Raw genomic sequence first — 23,785 nt, 5'->3', positions numbered from 1 at the left:
ATTAACATTTTCAGATATCAGAACACTCCAAAAAACCATTGTCATCAAATCAAATCATTGTGTATTAGTACAGGAAGAGAAGGAGAGGAACAGGATAGGGGATTGAAAAAAATCAATCCCAGGACAGGAGAGCATTTACATGACAAAGCTGATCATTTAGGTCATCAGGGAAAATGATACTAGTTCAACTTACTATTCTCCAAAAGAACAAACTGAATCCCATCTTATGCCATAGATAAAAACATTTTTAGATACATTAAGGACTTGTTGCATTTATATAAAATAAGATAGTAAATAGCTTAGAAGAAAAATCTAGGTTAATACATGGATCCGAGAGGGGATGGGAAACTCAGAACCTCTGAAAGAAAAGACACATTTGACTGATTTAAATTGGAAATGCTTGGCAAAATATGATAGCCAAGTGATGATAGGTTGGGGGGGGGGAGTTATACAGATGACAGAGAAGTGATAAATAACAATAAGATAAGAAGAGCTTACTTCGCTTACGTTTCTTGAAAAACTAATGGATCCAATTCACAATCCATGTCAACACATCTTAAACTACCCTTGTTCACTGTTTAACTTTGGAGAAATGAGAATGTTTAGAAAGAGAGAGAAATGGTGGTTGCACAAGGCAGTGAATGTAACTAAATGCCACTGAATTGTTGCCTTTAAGTTGTCAATTTTAGCTTATGTGAATTTCACCTCCGCAAATTATTTAGAAAAAAATACCCTCTGTCTCCCAGCCTGAAACTTTTGTATCTATCTCACTCTCAACTCTACCAAAAATGTTCCTCCCTGTGCAGGCCATAAACCCCTTCTGAGGTTCCCTCTCTCTTCCTTCCCATGTTTCTGGTCCTGTGTCTCTGTACCCCCTCTCCCTAATCCAGATCTCAGAATCCTGGGTCACAATCTGGCAAACACAGAATTCTCTTAGGGAAGCTCGGGGTGAGGGGAGGGACACATTTTCCCTTAACAGGTGGTTGGGAATGGGTGAGGGAAGGCTGGGATTACTCATGAGTAAATTCTGTCCCCTTCACATATGTGAGTCTAAGGTAATCTGGGGACAGGCCGCCTTCAGCAGTCTGCCTTCCCCCCACACCCTGAGTCCCTGCCCGCTTCTGTCACCACAGTTGTTCTCAGCGCTGGAAAGTCAATGCCTTGTGGCTGGGAGCCCCAGTCTAGGTTACTTTGGATGGGGACAGTGTACCTCCAGCCCCGTCTGCCTTTGGCAGCCTCAGTCTTACAGAACAGGTGGTTTTGTTTATTTTTTTGCCATTTGATACACAAAATTGTACCCTTTACTGAAACAGCCCCATAGCTCAAGCACAACAAAGTACAGGCACAGTGAGATGGCATTTAATTAAGATACAGAAAATATAAGCAGTAGACATCATGAAGGAGCAGCAAATTGCCGCAAAATAAACATTCCAGCAGCCACTGCCATTTGGCTGCTCAGTGACAGAGAGGACGAGGAGACAGAAGTGTCCCTGGCTGATCTGCTCATCCTGCTCACCTACAGCAGGGCAGGAAGGCAGGAACCGGACCTGTCTGCAGGGTCTGGGGCCCCAAGGCTCCAAAATGGATAACTCCACAGCTGCCTCTCCTCCTCTACCCTTAATGCGGGTGCATTTCCCTGGGCTCTTCACATAGGTCAGCTGTGTTTTAGGGAATCACTCTACTTACAGTATTACCACTATCATAGAAAATTTTGGAAAGCCATTATGGCACAGTAAAAAGAACTTTCCACTACCTGCCCCCCCCCCCCTTTTTTTTAAAGTCAAATTAACTTGGCTTCAAAGCCTGGCTCTGTCATCAACTGTGTTGAATGTGCACAAATCACATGAATTTTCTAGATTTCGTTTGCTCGTCTGTGGGGCCAGGTAATTGGTTAGAATAATGTAAAAGGTTTATTGGGAGTCTTAATTCACTGGGGACATAAATATGAAATGGTTGTACTTTTCCTAAAATTTCTCCCAAACTGTACTTAGGTCAAACCCTCCATTTCTGGCTGAGGAGAAGCAACTTTTACAGATCAGCTCCATTCCCTAGTGTTTCAGTCACCTTTTTAATATTAAAGTTACTTTTAGTCATTAAGATTTTGCCTTGTTCCTTTTAAAATTTCAGTCTTCTATCCATTTCAAATAGTTTTCCTTCCCTTTTAGGCTTGTCAGATAAAATATAGAATGCCCAGTAAATTACAATTTTAGACAAAGAATTTTTTTGTATAAGGATATCTCATATAATTTCTTTCTTAAATCTGACAGTCCTACACTTTCTCCTAAGCACAGGATATACTTTGGCTTTAGAAAAGTGGCTCCCAATTCAGGGAACCACTACTCATTCACAATTTCAATGCCTATAGGGTATATTGTCAGTGATACGGTAATAGCATTGTATGGTGTCAGATGGTAGCTAGACTTTTGGACAACATAGCATAATGTAGAGGAAGTTGAATGGCCACGTTGTACACCTGAAACTAATATGACATTGTGTGTCAACTATACTCAAAATAATCTTTTTGTTTTTGTTTTTAATTATTTTAGAGAGAGAGAGAGAGACTGAGAGAGAGTGCAATGGAGGGGCAGAGAGAAGGAGAGAGAGAATCTTGAGCAGGCTTCATGCTTAGCGTGGAGCCCTACAAGGGGTTTGATCCCACAACCCTGAGATCATGACCTGAGCCAAAATCAAGAGTCGGATGCTTAACTGACTGAGCCATTCAGGTGCCCCGAAAATATTTTTTTTTTAAGAAGGAAAATGAATGAACTTCTTTAGACATAAGACAAGTATAGGATAGTTGTTGCCATTCCCAAAGGGAGAAATTAGAAGAAATAATGTACCAGTCCCAAGCAAGTTTTACATTGAGCAGGGCATAGGGGTGCCTGAGTGGCTCAGTCAGTTAAGCATCCGACTTCAGCTCAGGTCATGATCTCACGGCTGGTGAGTTTGAGCCCCGCGTCAGGCTCTGTAGTGACAGCTCAGAGCCTGGAGCCTGCTTCGGATTCTGTGTCTCCTTCTCTCTCTGCCCCTCCCTCACTCGCTCTCTGTCTCTTAAAAATAAATATTTTTTAAAAATTTTAAATTGAGTAGGGCACATTTCATCAAAAGTCAAAGCTTAAAAAAATAAATAAATAAAACTTCAATACCTGGGTTCCACTCCAGACCAGATCAGTTACATCAGAATATCTTGGCTTATCAAGAATTTTATTTTAAATTCCCCAAGGGATTCTATTGTGCAACCAGGGTTGAAACTATTGCTAGGGTAAGGGTAGTCTGGCTTCCTCTTGTCCTGCCAACATCTCCTCCTTCCCAGCATGCATTGCTTTGGTGTTGCAGGGAGGAGAAAGGGGAGTCAGGTCTCATCTTACCAGACTGCCTGTTGTCAGATGGTAACTTTTTCTGTTGGTCACCCCAGCTCCTCCATTTGACACCGACAGTCCATTAGTTCCCTGTGTAGGGCAGGTGTCCAATATGGATTCTCCTGTGAGGTACATTTGTTGGTTCTTTGGTGGGCCCTGTGAGGGTCTTTCTTCTGCCTGGTCCCTGGTGTGGGGATGAGATATTAGTTTGCCTTCTCCAAACCAGTCTCTTGCTGTTGAGTCCCCACCCTTGACTAGACAGCCTTCCAAGGGGGAGGATACTGGCAAGATCACATAAACCACACCACCTTGTGCAGGGACCAGTTGACCAGCAGGGCTTGTCTCAGTAAGCCCGTGGGGTCTCAGCTGGACTCCAATGCCAGAGTTCTCTGAACTTTTAGAAGTGGGATACTTAGGGGCACCTGGGTGGCTCAGTCATTTAAGCATCTGACTCTTGATCTCCACTCAGTTCATGAGATTAAGCCCTGCATTGAGCGCTGCACGGACAGCATGGAGCCTGATTGGGATTCTCTCTCTCCCTCTCTCAAAATAAATAAAGAAACCTAAAAAAAAAGAAAGTGGGATACGTAGCACTTGATCTCAGGTGAGGGCCCTGGTTCCCAATCCCAGGATTCCCTCTGCACCCACCGCCATGTTACGGCATCATAGCTAATGTTTGTTGAGATTTTCCATGTGCCAGGTGTTGTGCTCAGCTGTTTCATTCACGACCTCTTTTAATCCTCACAACGGGGCAGGGAGTTAGGAATCATTTCCTCACTTTCAGATAAGTAAATTTTGGCTAAGAGAGTTTAAGTAATTTGCTGAAGGTCATCCAGCTAATAAGAATCAGAGCTCAAACTTGACTCCAAAGACCTTGCTTTTGCCACCATGATATAATTTATGTGTGAAACTTCTCTGTGTGTCTAGTACACAGCAGGCACTCAGCAGATATTAGTTCTCTTCCTAGATAACCCTCAAACTGTCACCAAGCACACTTTTATAATGTTCCGTCCCTGTTACTGAGAAACAATTTAAAGCTTTTTTCATCACTCCCATGTATTAATCTGTTAATTAATTCACTCATTTAAAACATATCATATGTGCCAGGATCTATGCTTCTACTTAGAAGATAAAAATAATTTAGCATTAGTTTTTTGTGGCTGCCACAACAAATCAGCACAAAGTCGGTCTCTATTTTTTTTAAGTTTTTATTTAGATTCCAGTTAGTTAACGTACAGTGTTATATTAGTTTCAGGTGTAGAATTTAGTGATTCAGCCCTTCCATACAACATCTGGTACTCATCACAAGCACACTTCTTAATCCCCATCATCTATTTAACCCACCCCCCTTCCCACCTCCGCCCTGGTAACCATCAGTTTGTTCTCTATAGTTGAGTCTGTTTCTTGGTTGGCCTCTCTCTTTTTTCTTTTCCTTTTGCTCATTTGTTTTGTTTCTCAAGTTCCACATATAAGGGAGATCATATGGTATTTGTCTTTCTCTGACTGACTTACCTATCTTGGTATTATGTTCCCTAGCTCCATCCATGTTGTTGTAAATGGCAAGATTTCATTCTTTTTTTATAGCCAAATAATATTCCATTGTATAAATATACTACTTCTTCTTTATCTATTCATCAGTCAAACTCGGTCACTTTAAACAACAAAGATTTATCCTCTCACGGTTCTGGAGGCTGGAAGTCTGAAAACAAGATGTCGGGAGGCCCGCACACCTTCTAAAGATTCTGAGGGAATATCTTTCTTTGACTCTTCACCCCATCAGTGTGAGTAATGGGGACTTTCTGAAGGATTTGAAACAAGGAAGAGTGACATGATGAGATGTTAGAAATACCACTCTGGAGTGAGGTCGGGGAGACAGGGAAGTTAGCAGGTAGCCTGGAACTTCTAAGATTTCATAGACTACTACTGCTATTATGGCTAGTAATTTAATGATAGCAATAGCATTATTTAAATTTGTCACCTTTATTATTTTTGCCAAATAAGGATTAAAGGGAAAACAAGATTATTTAAGATTTTATTTATTTTTGTTTGTTTTGTTTTGTTGTAAGATTTTGTTTTTAATGAAACACATTTTCATACCAAAAAAGTATGAAGGACAATCTCAGATTAGAGGTAAGTTCTTTGTTTGTTTGTTTGTTTGTTTATAGCTTTTTTTATTATGGTAAAATATACATGACATAAAATTTACAATTTAACCACTTTATGTGTACAGTTTTGTGGTATTAAGTACACACACACATTGTATGACATTCACCACCATCCCTCTCCAGAACTTTTTCATCTTCCCCAGCTGAAATTCTGACCCTCTTAAAGGCTGACTCTCCCATCCCCCATTCCTCCAATTCCTGGGGGCCATCATTCCACTTTGTCTCTGTGAGTTGGACTATTCCAAGTACCTAATACAGATGGAATCGTATGATATCTGTCCCTTTCTGACTGGCATATTTCACTTGGCATAATGTTTTCAAGGTTCATCCATGTTGTAACGTGTCTGAATTTCCTTTTTTAAGGCCAAATAATATTCCATCATATGTACATATTCCATGTTTTGTTTAGCATTCATCTGTAGATGGACAGTGAGTTTGTTTCCACCTTTTGGCTATTGGGAATAATGCTGTTATGAACATGGATGTACAAATATCTATTTGAGTCCCTGCTTTCAGTTCTTTTGGGCATCTGCTCAGCTGTAGACTGCTGGATCCTATGGGAATTCTATGTTTAATTTTCTGAAGAGCCCTCATACGTTTTCCACAGTGGCTGCACTATTTTACATTCTTTCCAGCAATGCACAAGGCTTCTAATTTTGTCGCCAGTTTCCATATCCAATTTCCATATCCTCACCAGCACTTATTATTTTTTATATATGTATTTTAATAGTGGCCATCTGAATGAGTGTGAAGTGGCATCTCATTGTGGTTTTGATTTGTATTTCTCTAACGATTAGTGATGCCAAACATCTTTTTATGTATTTATTGGTCATTTGTACATCTTTGGAGAAATGCCTGTTCAAGTATTTACCCATTTTTTAATTGAGTTGTTTGTCTTGTTGTTGTTGAGCTACAGCACTTCTTTCTCCAAGTCCATGGGTTGCCTTTCATTCTGTTGTTAGTGTCCTTTGACAGCACAAAAGTGTTTCATTTTGAAGTCTGATTTTCATTATTTTTTCTTTTGTTGTCTGTGCCTTTAACATCATATCCAAAAAGCATCTTTGTCAAATCCAGTGTCATGAAGCTTTTCCCTATGTTTTCTTCTAAGAGTTTTATAGTTTTATTTTTATATTTAGATCCTTAATCCCCTTTGAATTAATTCTGGTATATGGTGTAAGGCTAGGGTCCCACTTCATTTTTTAACATGAAGATATTCAGTTTTGAATTCTCTATTGTAAATAAAATTAGACTTATGGGGAAAATTATTCCATTGTCTTTAACTTTATTTGTCCCTTCAGATTGGTACAAATTTCACTAGGGTCTGTGGAATGATACCTGGAAACTCCAGTCTAGGAGAAAGACAATGATGGCCTGAACTAGACGTGAAGAGTGGGGTGGGTGGGGTAGGGTGGGAGAGGTGGGGCTCAATTTGAGAGCTTTCTCTAATACAGAATCGATAGGATGTCATGGCTCATGGTATATGGAATGTGATGAAATTCGGGCAGATGTCTGTTTGAGTGACAGGGCAAATCATATTGCCTTTAATACTTGAAGATAAAATAAACCTTAAAACTGGCAGCCACATTATAATCCCTCTTGAAGAGCAAAGAAATTTTGGAGAGCCTGGGTGGCTCAGTTGGCTAAGCATCTGACCCTTGATTTCAGCTCAGATCATGAACTCATGGAGGTAAGCTCCATATCGGGTTTTTCACTGAGCACTGAGTGTGTGAAGCCTGCTTGGGATTATCTCTCCCTGCCCTTCTCCCCTCAAAATAAATAAATAAACTTACAAGAAAAAAAGAGAAAAGAAATTTCTGTTTAGGAAACATCTCTAGTCATTCATTGGGGGGTGGAAGGAATAAACCTAAGCCTTGGTCTGAAGAAGGCAAGGAAAGGGTGAACTCATTTGCAAAGGAGATGAGAATGTTTTCGTTTAATGGAACAGGCGCAGAGGGAGAGGTGAGGGACCCAGGAAGATGAAGGAGAATAAAGAAGATGCAAGGAAGTTGGGACTGGAGGAAGGTGTTGAGTATGATGGTGGAAATTGTGCGTAAGGGGGAAAGAGAGCCAGATTGGAAGGGTTGCACAGAGACTTGGAAGAGCATGTTAATATCTCATGTTGCTTGTTGTTCCTTGTGATCTGTAGCCACCTATACTAGCCTCAATTTCCAGTAACCATTGCACAGACTCTGCCTTGTGGTACTAGTTCTTTGGGAAGACAAATCAAAGAAAAAGGGAATAGGTACCTTTATAGATCCAAAATAGAAGAATGGTAAGTGAGGTGCAAAAAAAAGCTCTTTTCTCCCCATTAAACAAAATGTTGCTCTTTGCAAGCCTGAACTGATCTCCGTGGCAGTCGGAATGCATAACGCTGATGAGCGTACAGTTGGTGCCTCCTCATCTCTGGAACAATCACTGAGACAGAGAGGTGAGGTTATGCTCTCATATGACACGGCCTACCCCTGAGGTTAGGAGCAGGGCCGACCCACCTACCACACCAGCTGGGGATGGTCCCTCCTTCAAGTAGGTGTATGTGTCCTTGCTGTCAGCATTTCCTTCTCCTACCAACCTGCTGAATAGTTGCTGGTTTATTCCAGTTGGTTCATGGATGTGAGCCCTGACTCCTGGCTCCAACCCCACAGTCTTGGTGCTTCCTAGGACACAGCTCTCTCCTCGTGCCCATGGCACTGGGCTGTCTCCTGAATCTCCTTGTCACATGATCTGCAAGTAGAGTAGCATCAGGGAGGCAAGATCCATTATAAACATACTGTGAAAAAATACATGCAGGTGGCTTAAGCCACACTTCTTATGCAGCAAAAAATCGGTCTGGATCATTTTTTAATTTTTGTTTCTTAAAAATCTCTCTCTTAACCTTATGCAAAGCTGAAGAACTCTTTAGGAGGATGACATGAGTTTTCCTTGAAGGAGCTAATGTAATGTTTCTAAAACCTATCTTGTGTTTGTTGGAATGAACCAGGAAGCTACTTGTTAGCTTGTTTTCCTCTTTTTTACATGTCTAGTTTACAGATCAAGAACTGTCTGGATTCTAGAATAGGCTCTAATCAGAGCTTTGCTTTTCCTTTATGACTAATAAACTCCTGGTGAGTGGGACAAATTCGTGAGAGCCCAGCATATGACCCCCACTCCTTACCATCTATGGTTTGGGAAGACCCAGCAGAGAGAGGAGACAACAGCACTCCCCCCTCCCCCACCACTACTACCAAAAAAAGAGCAAGAGACCTGAATGACAGAAAAGATTAGAAGCTATTTGTCAAAATGCACAGCAAACAAAAGGAAATCCTGCAGTGAGAAATGTTCCTGGGCCACCAGCTTTTGAGGACCAGAAGGCTTACTTCTGCTACAGACGGCACACCTCTGTGGGGCCTTGTTCAAGTGCAAGCTGAACAAAGAGGAGATGGCTCCAATGTAACCTGACTTTGGAAGCAGAAACAGGAAAATAATGGATATTGGAAATCAAGGAATGAGGACATTGAATGATGACAGGATAGAATATGCCTTCCCCAAACTGGAGACATTTCCAAGAAGTTGGCCACCTATGGATTTCCTGTAAAGTATCCTGGATCTTCAAGAAGGTATTTTGTCAGTAGAGACTAGGCTGAAATGATACCATGGAGTAGATTAGTGTCTTCATTTTTTTAAGATAGATTTTTCTGTCATAAAAAGTGACAGAAACAAATGAAACGTATAAAGACACTACTAATCTAACCCCATCACCTAGAGACTGTAAGCAACTTTTTGGGTGTTAAGGTCTTTGTTTCATCTGTGCATGTATAGAAACCCTCAAACTTTCCTTCCCCAAATTAGGAAATCATATGGCATATTTTATGTTGTAACCTGCTTTTTTCAATTAAAAATATATAATGATGTCATTCCATATCAATACACATAGTTTCATATCAGTTTTTTAAAATTTCTTTTGTTTATGTATTTATTTTGAGAGAGTGACAGCACAAGTGGCGGGGGGGGTGTGGGGGCAGAGACAGGGAGAGAGAGAATCCCAAGCAGGCTGCCAGGGCAGAGCCCAACGTGGGGCTTTAACTCTCACAAAACCTTGAGATCATGATCTGAGCTGAAACCAAGAAACCAAGCTTAACCGACTGAGCCACCCAAGCACCCCAGTTTCATATCACTTTTAATGAATGAGTAGTTTTCATTCATATGAATTTAAATTATTTAATTCCCTCTGGGTTAGAAATTTGTCTTTTTGCATTTTTTAATCGTTATAAACAATATTATGGTAAAGTCTTTGCTGATAAAACTCAGGACACAGCCATGATGATTATGTTAGGATAAATTCCTACAAGTAGAATTGCTGGAACAAAGGGCATACGTGTTTTTAAAGAAGTTGAATAGTACTACAGATTCCCTTTGTGAAGGTCGTACCGATTATACTCCTGGGTCCTGCCGGCAGCGCCTACACACTCCTGTCTTCTTACATTCTTAATAAAGTGCACCTTACAAGACATTAATTCAGGAGAACACTCGCCACGCTAATTAGGCAGATTTGAAGGGAATCACACATCAAAACTTTATTATTGCAGTTTGCTTCCATAGTCAGCCCTCCACACCCCTGGCTCTCTCTCCTTGCTTTCTCCTTGGCATTATTTGGGTACCCATCTCTCTCTTGCATGAGGCTTAGCTAGTCTAAGGGTAAGGAACATGTCTGAGGCAATTTGTAGTCTATATCCCTGAGGGCCTAGCCCTGAGTTTTGTTTGTGATTGATTTGTTAAATATTTGTTAACGTACATGAACAGAATTCAAATATGTAATTTAGATCCAGTGTAACTCAAGAGATAGAAAGTGACACAGCATAGGGGGAAAATAGCATTCTGTAAATTATGAGGAGAATGAAAAGGATAGTTTTATTTCGAAGTCCAAATGCTGCTTAGCAAGAATCCTTACCGCTGGGTTTCTAACAAAATCCTTGCCAATGTTGCGCATAGTTGACATACTCATTTAGTTCGTAATTCACTTGTTCAGAGTCTTATGAGCAGCATATTGAGCACCTAGCACACCGGGGACATAAAACTCAGTCACTGCATGCTCAGATTTTACAATGGATTTGGAGAGTGGAAGCATACGTATTGATGCATCAACAGTTATCTAGCAATCTAGCACTCGTGATGTGCTCATGGGATACAGAAATAAATGATACCTAGTCTGTGACCTCTAATAGTTTACAATCCCATGGAGAAGAGAGACTGTGGACAAATAATTTCACCACTGTATGATTAGTGCTCTTCATATGCCAGCACTGTGTCAGCAGAAGGCACTGTGGTGTGTGTGTTGCGGGGGGGGGGGGGGGGGGGTGGGCAAAGCATCAGCTTCAGAATCAGGCAGACCTGCATCTGAATTCATGACTGTCTGCTTTCTAGCTCTGTGTCCCTGGGCAAACCACTTCAGTCTTCAGTTTTCTTACACCAGGCTGAATGCACAGATTGAATGAAATAATGTGTGTGAAGGGCCTTCAAAACCTGTAGATGGTAAATGATTGCTGTTAGCAGGACATGGTCAGGGAAGGAGGGAGTACCGAGACTGGACCAGGAAAGCAGATGCGACGTTATGGGGCATAAATCATAAAGAAAGGCATTCATGCAAAGGGAACAGCATGTGTAAAGGGGGGGCATGGACACCACTGATGTGTTTGGAAGGTTATCATAGTTTCATGGTATTATACCAAAAATTAAGAAACAAGGAAGGGCACAAAATGAGCAGGAAGACGTTGGTAGAAGACCGATCGCAGGAGGGCTTTGTATGTCATAGTGAGAATGTGGATATTTCTCTCTACAGCTGTGTTGTCCAGTACAGTAGCCACTAGCCACATGTGGCTATTTAAATCTACAAGAACTAAAATAGAATTAAAAATGCAGTTTCTCAGTCACATGAGTCACATTTCAATGGCCAGTTTCACTAGGCACATAAGGCTACCATATAGGACCATCCAGGTAGAGAACATGTCCCTCATTGTAGAAAGTTCTATTGGACAGAACTGCTCTGGAACCTTTCTACTCAAAGTGGTCAGCAGATCAGAAGCGTTGGCCTCACCTGGAGCTTGTTAGAAATGCAGAGTCTCAGTCTCCACCCCAGATCTAGTGAATTAGAGTCTGCATTTTAACAAGCTCCCCACCTTCCTCCCCCACCCCACCGTCGGAAATTCACATGTACACGGAAATTTGAGGCGCACTGCTCTCTGGAATGGGGGGCCATTGAACCATTTAAGCAGAAGCAGCATGGTCAAACTCGCATCTTTTTCTTTATTCTTTCCATTCCTGTCTCCCCATTCCGCCCCACTCCCACCCCAACCACCACCATTCTACTCTCTATCTCTGCAAGTAGAGACAGAATTTTCTTCCTGTGCTTGTCTTGTTTCACTTATGAGCATAATGTTCTCCAGGCTCATCCATGTTGCCACAAATAACAGGGTTTCCTTCTTTTTGAATGCTGAATAATATGTATATCATATTTTCTTTATCCATTTATCTCTCAATGGACACTTAGGTTGTTTCCATACCTTGGCTATTGTGAATAATGCTGCAGTGAATCTGGGAGTGCAGATATCTCTTTAAAATACTGACTTTGTTACCATTGGAGGTAGCATAGCTGGATGTTCTATTTGTCATTTTTTGAGAAACCTCCATACTATTTTCCATAATGGTTATACCAATTTACATTTCCACCAACAGTGCACAAAGGTCTCTTTTCTCCACATCCTCGCCAACACTTAATCTTTTGATAACAGCCACTCTAACAGTTGTGAGGTGGTCTCTCATTGTGGTTTTGATTTGCATTTCTCTGATGATCTGTGATGTTGAGCATTTTTCATATATTTCTATATCTGCTGGCCATTCATATGTCTTCTTTTGAGAAATATCTCTTCAAGATCGTTTTCCCATTTGTTAACTGGGCTATTTTTTTTGCTGTTGTTGTTATTGAGTTGTTTGAATCTATATTTTAAATTAACCCCTTATCAAATCTGCAAGATTTTTCTCTCATTCTATAGTTGTCTCTTCACTCTGTCGATTGTTTCCTTTGCTATACTGAAGATTTTTAGTTTAATGCAATCTCACTTGTCTATTTTTGTTTTTGTTCCCTGTCCTTTTAGGGTCATATACAAAAACTCATTGCCCAGACCAATGTCAAGGAGCTTTTTCCCATGTTTTCTTCTAGGAGTTTCTTCTAGGAGTTTCAGGTCTGACATTTAAGAATTGATTGAAGAATCCACTTTGAATTGACTTTTGTATATGAAGTGAGATAAGGATCCAATTCCATTTTTCTGTATGTAGATATCTAGTTTTCCCAGGATTACTTATTGAAAAAACTGTCCCTTTTCCCATTATGTATTCTTGGCACCCTTGTTGAAGGTCATTTGACCATATATGTAAGGGTTTATTTCTGGGTTTTCTATTCTTTCCATTGGTCTTTATGTGTGGCTTTATGCTAGTAACGACATTGTTTTGATTACTATGTCTTCAGAATATAGTTTGACATCAGGAAATGTGATGCCTCTACCCTTGTTCTCCTTTCATAACACTTCTTTGGCTATTTAGGGCTATTTAGGCTATTCTGTGATTCCCTATGAATTTTACGATTTTCTTTCTATTTCTGTGAAAAAATGTCACTAGAATTTTAATAGGGATTGCACTGAACGTGTAGATCCCTTAAGGTAGGATGGACATTTTAACAATAGTAATTTTCCTGATTCATGAACATAGGATATCTTTCCATTTATTTGCATCATCTCCCATTTACTTCATCAGTGCTTTCAAAACCTGCGTTTTAGAAATGTATCCTCATAGAAGGATAAATAAAAGGAGAGCAAGACTAGAGGAAGAGACACCAGTCTGGAGACCCTAGCAATTGGGCTGCTGTTTCCACTTTTGAACAAATTGGAAAAAGTCACCTCTTCTTTGTAGAAGCAACCTACAGAGGCTTGGTGAGTAGGGTGCAGGCCGGCTTTAAGCCTTGCTCTGGCACAGGCACCCTGAACACCGTGCATGAGCACACAAGAAAGCACGTTGGCAATTGTCCAGACGTGTGATGAGGAAGGCCTAAACGGCACAGACCGATGAACAGTAACAAGGCACCAGTCTATGGGGTGTTGTTTTATAAAATGCCATGTGCTGTGGGTGGAAAGGGCAGAGGCTGTCATGAGAAAGTAAGGCTGTGTCCCACAAGGACCAATAAGGAGTGCTGGCCTTTTCATGCAGTGCGCTAATGGGCAGCCCTGTTCGGTAGTGTCCTGGCTTCATTTCACATCAGGAAAGTGATTAAACTAATTGCCTTAAACCAGTGCTGCATTTCATGTGTATAATACCCATAATTTGGGGTTTGAATATATTGTGGTAAATTATACTAATCACAGGAAAACTTCATTAAGCTAATATAGGTTTATTCAAAAGAGTGTAGTTTTAAGCAATCAGTATTCCCTAGTTTAAATGGTGCCTTCTTGCTTTAATAATAAAAGATACTGAATACTTCAAAACTCTGTTAATTCAAAGTCCATTTTTCTACAATAATGGAAGTTTGAGAGAATGTTAACCCATTTGGAGTATAGTCACCTTTTAAAGCATGAGACATGATGTTAAAAAAGATTCAAAACAAAACAAAAACCCCAAAACACCTAGGAGCAACCTTAAGTGGAAAGAGTCTTTAAAACTCAGTTCTCTCTATTCTGAATCCTTCTGGATTTCTCAGACAGGCAAATTTTAATTTATGCACTTCCAATTGCCTTAGATAATGAATTGAAGCAGAGAAAATGTCTACCATTTGCTACACAGGCTGTACACACACACACACACACACACACACACACACACACACAGACCCTGTACTGGCCAGAGCTCCGGCAGGAATTTGATGGCATACTCATTCATGGTCATTGAGTATATTTAATAAAAGGGTCATGTCTAGCATGTGGGTACGGGCTAAAGGGAATTAACAAGGACAGCAGCACTCTGGGGCTAGCCACAGCTGGTAGCTGTTACCACCCTAGGCCAGAAGGGGAAACAGGAGAGGGCACTTTCTGAAACTCTGTGAGGGTAGCTGCAAGAGAAAGCTGACCACAAGAAGCTTTGACCTTTGGTGGAGGGATGCAACCAATTTACAATGACCTGCCAGCAAGGGGGTTGAGGGGATATATACCCCAACCTCACTCTGCCCTTCCTGTCTTCTTCTCCTGGCACCTCCCATTGGCCAAAACTAGTATATGTTGCCAAGTGGTAAAGACAACCATTGCTGCAGTCCCTTTAGGGGAGGCTCCCAAAACACAAAGCAAGGTAGAGAAGGGTGAAGAGTGAATAGACAGTATCCAGCACATTTCACAAATGCATGTGTGCTTATACACAAACATACAGACCTGACTCATAGCAGGTGACTGACTGACTCCTGCCCCCCCCATATATACACACGCACACACTGAATAAATCAATGAAACATATTTTTTGCAACTGAGCTTTTTTATTGTTTATAGCAATTAGGTTTTTAATATATTTTTTATTATGAAAAAATACACGACATATAAATTACCATTTTAGCCATTTTAAAGTGCACAATTCAGTGGCATTAAGCACTTACATGATGTTGTACAACCACCATTATTATCTAGTTCCATAACTTTTCCATTACCTCAAATGGAAACCCCATACTACAAATTTATTTTTTAAATGACAGACTTATTTTGCATGCAAAGATTTGTGAAAGGCTAATGGCATATAAGATCTACTAAATGGTGCGACAATTTTCTTAGTAGTCAAGGATAAAAAAAAAAACTTCAAAATGCCCTTATCTATAGAAGCATATTGAAATACACAGAGTAGTTACACAGAGTTACATAGAGTTAACATACTTAGAGTAGTTACTTCTAATATAGAACCTGGATATTTGAGGAAGTAACTTCCTCTTGATTACCTTGATTGATCAAGGTGGCCAGAAAGTCCATCCATTTTTCACTTCAGTTTGTAGAGAGGCTCATGCCTTGATGGCACCTCCTTCTTTCCTCTCCAAAGATGAAATAGCCATTTTCAATTCCCAGGCTTTGCTGATGAGCCCCAAATAAATTCCCGAAGTGTTCTGAGCAATGTAACTTCAGTCTCAGTCAGCCTGTTGATGGCAGATGGGATGTCTTGTCCTGGTTCTGCTGTTCACTAGCTGCCTGGATACAGGCTGGGGGCAATCTGGCCTCCCTTATCTCTAAAAAAAAAAAATAATAATGGCTCTGGACTTTGATCCCTAAAGCCCCTGACAACTCTAACATCCCTGTTACTCTAGGCTCTGCCCCAAAACCTCCAAAGCTTTCAGTGGAAAACACTCTTAGTACAAGCACTTCAAATATCTGGACACACAGTATTCACCCTTCTGATGAAACAGCCAGTGTGGAATTTGACCCTTTCAACAAATCATGAATGTGAAAACCAATGTTCTGTGCGTATAAAGCCAGGCGGGGACAGGTTTAGCACTTAGAGAAACAAGGAAGCCAAATTCATTGACCAATAGAGTTTTGAATGGGTATGTTAATGATATAGAGATGCTAGCTCTGACCTTTTCTCAGAAGCAGCTTCCCCATTGGAGCTGGCAGACTACCACTGATCCATCCCCACCTGGTCTCCTTGGTAACCAGGGGCCTAGATCTGTGAGGTGTTTGCAGAGCATCTGGGCAGCGTTAAGGTGCAGACCACTGCTATCAGAGATCGAGCCCATAGCCTTGGCTTTTGAAGACCCTAATCTAATTAAAGAATTGGCAGCCTTTCGTGAGTTCAAGCCCTGTGTCAGACTCTGTGCTGACATCTCAGAGCCTGGAGCCTGCTTCCGTTTCTGTGTGTCCCTCTCTCTCTGCCCCTCTTCGGCTTGCACTTTATCTCCCTCTGTCTTTCAAAAATAAACAAACGTTAAAAAAAAAAAAAAGAAGAAGAAGAATTGGCAGCCACAGGCAGGGAGGTGGAACACCCAGTAATGCTGGTGAGTCAAGTTAGCACAGTGATGGAGAACACAGGCTCTGGAACCATACTGGTTGAGACTAAATACCAGTGTGTCTCTTACCAGTGGAAGAACCTTGCACAAGTTTTAATTTGCCTTTCTGGGACTCAGTTTCCTGATTTGTAACACGAACTGAAGACAAGTAACTTCTTCATGCAGGTGTTGAAAGGATTAAATACATTTAAATACTGAAAGTACCTAGAGTTGTATACAGCAAGAGCTCAATATGAACCGACCAGCAGTAGTAACAATGCAATGATTATGGAACACCAGTAAAAAAAAAAAATAGAGCTTTTTCAAAATGACCATGTGTAGAATTGTTTTAGGGAGATTATAGGAAAGATGGTAGGACTTCAAAACTGCAGTTGGAAAACCCTCTGCTATGTTCCCATAACAAATATACAAGTTTAGACAAACAGGGCAGGGATTTGAACAGCAGCAAAAAATCGAGAAGGTCAACATCCATGGCTTTGGCATCAGACAGATATGAGTTGGCATCCTAGCTCTGTAGATTAGTAGCTGTGTGAATTTGGGTAGCTCAATCTAAGCCTTGCTTTCCTCAAATTACAGTAGGGAGAATAGCAGTACTACCCTATAGGGTGGTGCTAATGATTTAGGGAGAATGCATGAAAAATGCTCAGCACACTACCTGGAATGAAGCGAGTGGTCAATAAACATGAATGACTATTATTACAAGGTCCAATTGTATCCCATTAGGCCCCGGTTTTCTCCCATATCCCTAAGTTTATATCTTTATTCATTCATTTCATCTGTCAAACATTGGTCAGTGCTGTTGTATCTGTCACTAAATGGATTCAGGGAGCTCAGAAATAATGATGAGGTGAAGTTCATGCTCTTGGTCTAGTCTGGAGGTGATTCATAGATCCACCAAGTAACAGGACAGTCACCTTGGGGCACTCCTTGCACAGGTGTGAGATTACAGAGAGGGGAGCAGCGGGGCATGGTTGGGGTGGGGGTGGGCAGTGAGGCTGTTCAGGACTAAAGGGGGCACCTAGAAGATGGTCGTAATGGCTGAGGAGAGGCAGTGGTGTCCAGCGGTGAGGATCTGAGACCTTCATCTCAGACACCCGATGCTCTCAATCCCAGATCTGCCCCCATGAGCTCATGTGATCTTGCTTAAGTCACTTTAATCCCTCTTTGCCTCAGTTTCCTCAGCTGTAAAATGGTGAAATGATAATACTTAGAGAATTAAATGCGTTAAAAACCTGTGAGGCACTGAAGAGCACCTAGATTGTAGTAAAAGTTACTATTACAGCATGGGTAAGAGAGAGGGAGAATTTTTTTGGTAGATAAGATATCAGGACCTTTGCTTTTTGGCTTGTTTTGGTTGGCTTTTTAACTAGATATGCCCATGTAATGCTGCCACTGGGCCCCTCAGAGTCTAGAAAGGTGGATCCTCTTAATCTATCCCCAGTCTTACTCACGGCTTATCAAAAACACGTGTGGCTCCCAAAGGTTGGTGTAAATATTTATTTACCTTCTCTTTGGGCCACTTTTCAGCAAGTGCTGCCTCAATACTACATGGCCACACAGAAGCCGCTTCTCCTTGGCCACCTACCCTTTCACTGTCTCCACACTCATCTCCATTGGGTTCCAGCCCCATCCTGTCATTGCTCCTGGGCGGTGGAGCTAGTGAAGGCCATCTCTCAGGGCTCCCACCGTTCCTTAACCGGGGTCCTGTTTGCCTGCATTTATGTGGCACCCACCACATTAGCTAGCCTCTTTCAAGCTAAAACCAATCACCTCCCATAGTATTTTATTGTAAGTAGACCCCCCTCCCCACTAAGGGAGAACCGGGAGGGACATTGGGGGTGGACACAGTGTTGAATGTCCAGAAAATATAGTAAGAAATTTCCTGCTCAATTCCCCACTCTCAAGTCTGGCATAAAGAATGTTTCATGGCTTTCTTTATACGGTCACCCAAGACCAAGCTTAAGCCCCTAAAGCGGAATTTAGGAGGGTTAAGGGTTTGACAGAGGGCTCGCATTGCTGAAGAGCAGCTGGATAGAAACATCACCCGCTGCCCCCATTGGGATTCTGATTCCAGCATCATCAAAAGTCCTATCATCCCAGCGACTCAGTGAGCAGCTCCGCACAGTATGTCACCATGATGCTCGTCGCTGGATGCATTTGGCTTCGCCGGCCATATGGCAGTGCGGAAGAGCTCCTTTGTAGTTTGATGGTCTGGAAACAACCAAGTCTCTCCTCACATTCTGTGTTGCTGGCTCATTTCTGTTCGGGAAGAGCTAATGCTGCCAGGGCTTACCTTGCCCTTGACACTGCTGAAGGAGTCTTACGAATGGATCCTTTTCATCTCTCGGGCACAGATATCTTCACTTTATAAGGCAGATGGGTAGGGAGCAGTAGTTCAGAAGCACTTAGCAATCAGCAAGCAGCATTTCTTGAACAACAAATATAAACACTCCAAATGGCTCAGTCTAGTGGGGGAGAGAGATGAGGAAAATGTCAATCACAGGAAAATGGGAAAATACATAGTGGAGGGGTATGTGGGAGGCCATGGGAGCTAAGAGAGCCAGAAATAGTTTCCAAAAGCAAGATCAAGTTGAGTTATAAAAGAAGAGTATAATTTCTAGAGCACCTGCTAAAGCCAGGTCTTCTCCTGGATATTCTACTTACAGTATTTTTATTAATTCTCTCACCAAAGTCACAAAACTAATGATTAAAGGAGCCAGGGTTTGAATCTATGTCAGTATGAACCCAAACCCATTCTGCTCCATCCCACTGCTAAGGAACGAGGCAGATCTGGGCAGGTGGCTGGAGGATGGGATCCTGGGCCAAGGAGTAGGAATCCACCTCGGACTTCAAGTCAGACAGAAGGGCAGATACAGGAATCCCTTCCCATGTCTGAGGCAGGTCCATGGCATTGTTGGTTTCTGAACCCTGAAGTGGCCTTAGAATCTTTCTCAATCCAGCACTCCAGGATCAGCATGAGTCAGATTTGAAACCTATTTGCCACATAGAAGAAAAGAACAGATCTGGAAGAGCCACAGGGGTTTCTAAAAGAATGTCATAGAGCCAGAGGTTCAAAAAAGATGATTTGAATTTTCTCAAATTCTCAGTTGAGAACTTAGGGAGAAAAAGGTATTAACTTGAAAATCCTACCACTAAAAATTTGAAGCTAATGCTTACCCAAGGGGCAGGACCTGAGTTCAAGGTCAGAATTTTTTCTTTTTTGGTCACGTGCTGAAATCTCACCATTTGCCGCTGATAAGCACTTGCAGACTACCCCAAATTGGGACTCCAGAATGATACTGAAAGCTTAGTTAAGAAGTGCCCAAAATTGGGCTTTGGCATTGAAAACTTAACAGCCGAACAGATTCATACCAGCTGCTTGCTCTGCTTTCCACTAATTAAAGCACTCTGTAGTTAAGAAAGATGGTAAAGGCTGCCCAACTCGGGCTGGGGCATTAATGTGAGGCTGAACTAACCTGGAACGTCACTCTGACCCAGCCAGAACTTTGATTAAAAACCTGCAACATTTTCTGCCTCAGTGGTTTTTGAGTACTTGGCTGATGTCTGATACCAAATTGGGATTAATCTCCACATCCTATTAAGAGGAACAACTATTTCTCAGGTAGTTGGGTTCTTTTCCTGGCTGCAATATCTTTGTAATATCCTTCCAGCAGCTCCTGTGGGCTTAAATATATGACATTCAAAAAATAATATGTAAATGAATTTCTATCCATTTCATCAAGGGAGTTGTTTTCTCCATTTGTAATCGTTTTTTTATTTTTTATGACTTTTATTCTTCTTGCAGGAAACAGAAGTAGAGGTGCATTCAGGCCATGTGTGTAATTTTGGGATCAGCTTTCTGTAATGAAACTGGGAGCAAATCCCAGATAAGAGCCCCAACTGTTTCAGAAGAACATTGCAAAGCCCAGCGGTCCCGACCAAGTTGTCACACACAGAGCAGAACTATCGATGAGAGCCATACAACATCTGTTGCCCAGGTAACCATCAATCCACTAAGCCAGGCCTGAGTCATAAATGGCATGAAGAGGTCTTCTAGCATGGAAGGCAGTATAAACTCTTCTCGACCTTTCTCCACCTCCAGATATGGCCCACAGCTGCCATACAAGGTTAATAGAAACCTACACTCAGACCCCTAAAGACCTAAAAGACCTCTTTTTTCCCTAGCCTTCATTCCAAGATTCTTGGACCTCCATTAGTCTTATCACAAAACCTCCCCAGATTCTTTTCAGTGCTTAGCACATTACCAGTGCTAAGCAACACTACTCAAAATTCCAGCCTGCTGATTGGTACGACATTGTTCACCCCCCATCGTCTGGCCCCCAGCCTGCATTTTGAGTAGCACTGAACTAAAGCACCTATTCCTCAGGAGCACTGTGGCAGCCCACCAGGGCTCACACACTTATCGCGACTTTCACTTGGAACTGTTGGGATGGGAGAACCATATGGGTCTCCTTTCATGTGCCCCATCACATCCAAGATGCTACACACCAATTCAGAAAGAAAAATGAATAAATGTGTCTTTGCCGAGTAACTAGATCTGGCTGTCTAAAAACATTCCTAGGTATATTTCCAAAAGAATTGAGAATAGGTGTTCAAACAAAATCTTGTACACAAATGTTCATAGAAGCACTGTTTTCCATAGCTAAAAGATAAAAACAACCCAAATGTCCATCAGTGAATGAATAGATTAACAAAGTGTGGTATATTCATACAATGGAATATTATTCAACCATAAAAAGAGTGAAGTACTGATACATACTCTGACATGAATGAACTTTGAAGGCATTATACTAAGTGAAAGGCCAGACACAAAAGGGCACATATTGTATGACTCCATTTATGTGAAACATACAGAAAGGTAAGTATGTAGAGACAGAAAGCTAAGACTAGTGGTTGCCAGGGCTGGGGGAATAAGAAGGGTGAGGATGTTGCTTAATGAGGGTTTCCTCTTGGGATGATGAAATGTTTCGGAACTACATAGAGGTGATGGATGCCCAATACTGTGAATGTACTTAATGCCACTGAATTGTACACTTTAAAAATGGTTAATTCTAGGGACACCTGTGTGGCTCAGTTGAGCATCCGACTCTTGTTTTCGGTTCAGGTCATGGTCTCGCAATTTGTGGGTTTGAGCCCCGCATTGGGCTCCGCGCTGACAGCATGGAGTGTCCTTGGGATTCTTTTTCTCTCCCTTTCTCTGACACCCCCCGCCTTCCTCTCTCAAAATAAATAAACTTAAAAAAATGGTTAATTCTATGTTATGTGAATTTTACTCAATTTTTTAAAAGTCTAGCATAAGAACATTTATTAAAAAGTAAGGCAGAAAGGATACTACTCATAGCTGCACCATCCAAATCCAAATACTGCTCACATTTTGTTCCAGTTTATAGTCCATAGTAATAATTTATATTGCATATGTAATTTATATTTTATTTTCAAATTAATGTTCTTTCCAAAGTATTATCTATGGTCTGTATGTTTCATGAGCTTAAACTCCTGGGTAAATTTTCTAAATATGTATTTTTTTAAATGTTTATTTATTTTTGAAAGAGAGACAAAGCATGAGCAGGGGAGGGGCAGAGAGAGAGGGAGACACAGAAGCCAAAGCAGGCTCCAGGCTCTGAGCTGTCAGCACAGAGCCCAACACAGGGCTCCAACTCACAGACTGTGAGATCATGATCTGAGATGAAGCCGGACGCTTAACCGACTGAGCCACCCAGGTGCTGCTCTTAATATGTATTTTTTTTTTAAGTTTAATTATTTTTGAGAGAGAGAGAGCGAGACAGACAGACAGAGCATGCGCAGGGAAGGGACAGAGGGAAAGGGAGACATAGAATCTGAAGCAGGCTCCAGGCTCTGAGCTGTCAGCACAGAGCCCAATGCAGGGCTTGAACTCGTGAGCCACAAGATCATGACCTAAGCCAAAAAGTCAGACGCTTAACCAATTGAGCCATGCAGGTACCCCAATATGTAGTTTTTAAGTTGCTTCATAATATCATACTAATTTATATTGACACCGCAATATATGAAAATCCTTGTTAGCCTTGAGTAGCATTGATTAGTCTCCCCCAAAAAGAAAAAAAGACACTATTATGTGGGTGTTCTAATAGTTTTTCATTTGATTGTTAGTAAGATTGTCACCCTACAACTTATTTCTATTTTGAAGTAATAAATGGTAGACACTTCTGTATGCTTTGTCTTTATTAGAGAGTAGCTAGTCATTATTTTGGGGGGTAGAATCCAGTGGCAAATGCTTTAAAAGACTACACTAGACACAGTTATCCCTGAAGGAGGAACTGGAGAACTAGTAGGTTAATGAGCCCAAATTATCTGGAATGCGATACTGAGCAGAGGCAGGAAATATGAAACATGAAAGATAAGAACATAAAAGGTAAAATTTTAAAATTCCAACAAAAATCAAATAGGTTGTATCAGTGAAGGATTTGACCGGGCACAATAGTGGGAGGTGGTTAAATCCTTTATAAGGCTATTGCCTTCCTGTCTGATGCTGGAATAGGTACTAGTCTAGCCCCTATGGCCAGAATAGAGAGTCTCAGAAATAACAGAAATAACAGATCGGCACTGGTATATATCCTAAGACGTAGGCTGTTTGGTCTCACACATGGTTCCCTCATTGTACCTCGAGGCGTGGAGAGGGGAAGAGTGACAAGAGGAGCTGGGGCCACTTAGTCTTTCTTCTCCAGGAACTAATAGAGATTGAATTCTGTGTCTGAAACTTATAAATAATAGCACTGTAAATTTTAAAAATTTTAATCTTTACTATTACCGTATTGAGATGCTACTCATGTGGAAGTGTGGCAGAAAGCCACCAATGTCACACTAAAATGCTGAAACTTGGCTTCTTACGAAGTTATTAGGGACAAGACATAGGACCACCATTATCAACTGGCTTGGAGCCCTCGCCTACAACCTTTCTGCTTCTCAACATTGTCACCTTGCTAAAGCATCCTTTTTTTAGGAATGCAAAGAATGGCTGGAAAGAAAAAAAAAACAGAGAAACCCTAGGATTACAATGAACATTGCCCAAGATTAATCTTGTCTCTGTTCTTTCATAAATCCAGGTGAGAATCCCACAAATTAACAAAGACGGTAGAGGGTGATAGTCTGTCAAGATGTAGGATGCCCATACCTCTTTCCAATTTTAGAGTAAAAATACAAGAAAAAATGGGTTCAACATCAGTGTGCAGAAGGGGAGGCTGTGATTGAACCGTGATGAAATGTGCTGAACTAAT

Source organism: Acinonyx jubatus, chromosome F2 (assembly GCF_027475565.1).
Source record: "Acinonyx jubatus isolate Ajub_Pintada_27869175 chromosome F2, VMU_Ajub_asm_v1.0, whole genome shotgun sequence".
Classification (NCBI taxonomy): domain Eukaryota; kingdom Metazoa; phylum Chordata; class Mammalia; order Carnivora; family Felidae; genus Acinonyx; species Acinonyx jubatus.
The sequence above is the reverse complement of the archived record's forward strand: the minus strand, read 5'-3'. Positions refer to the sequence as shown.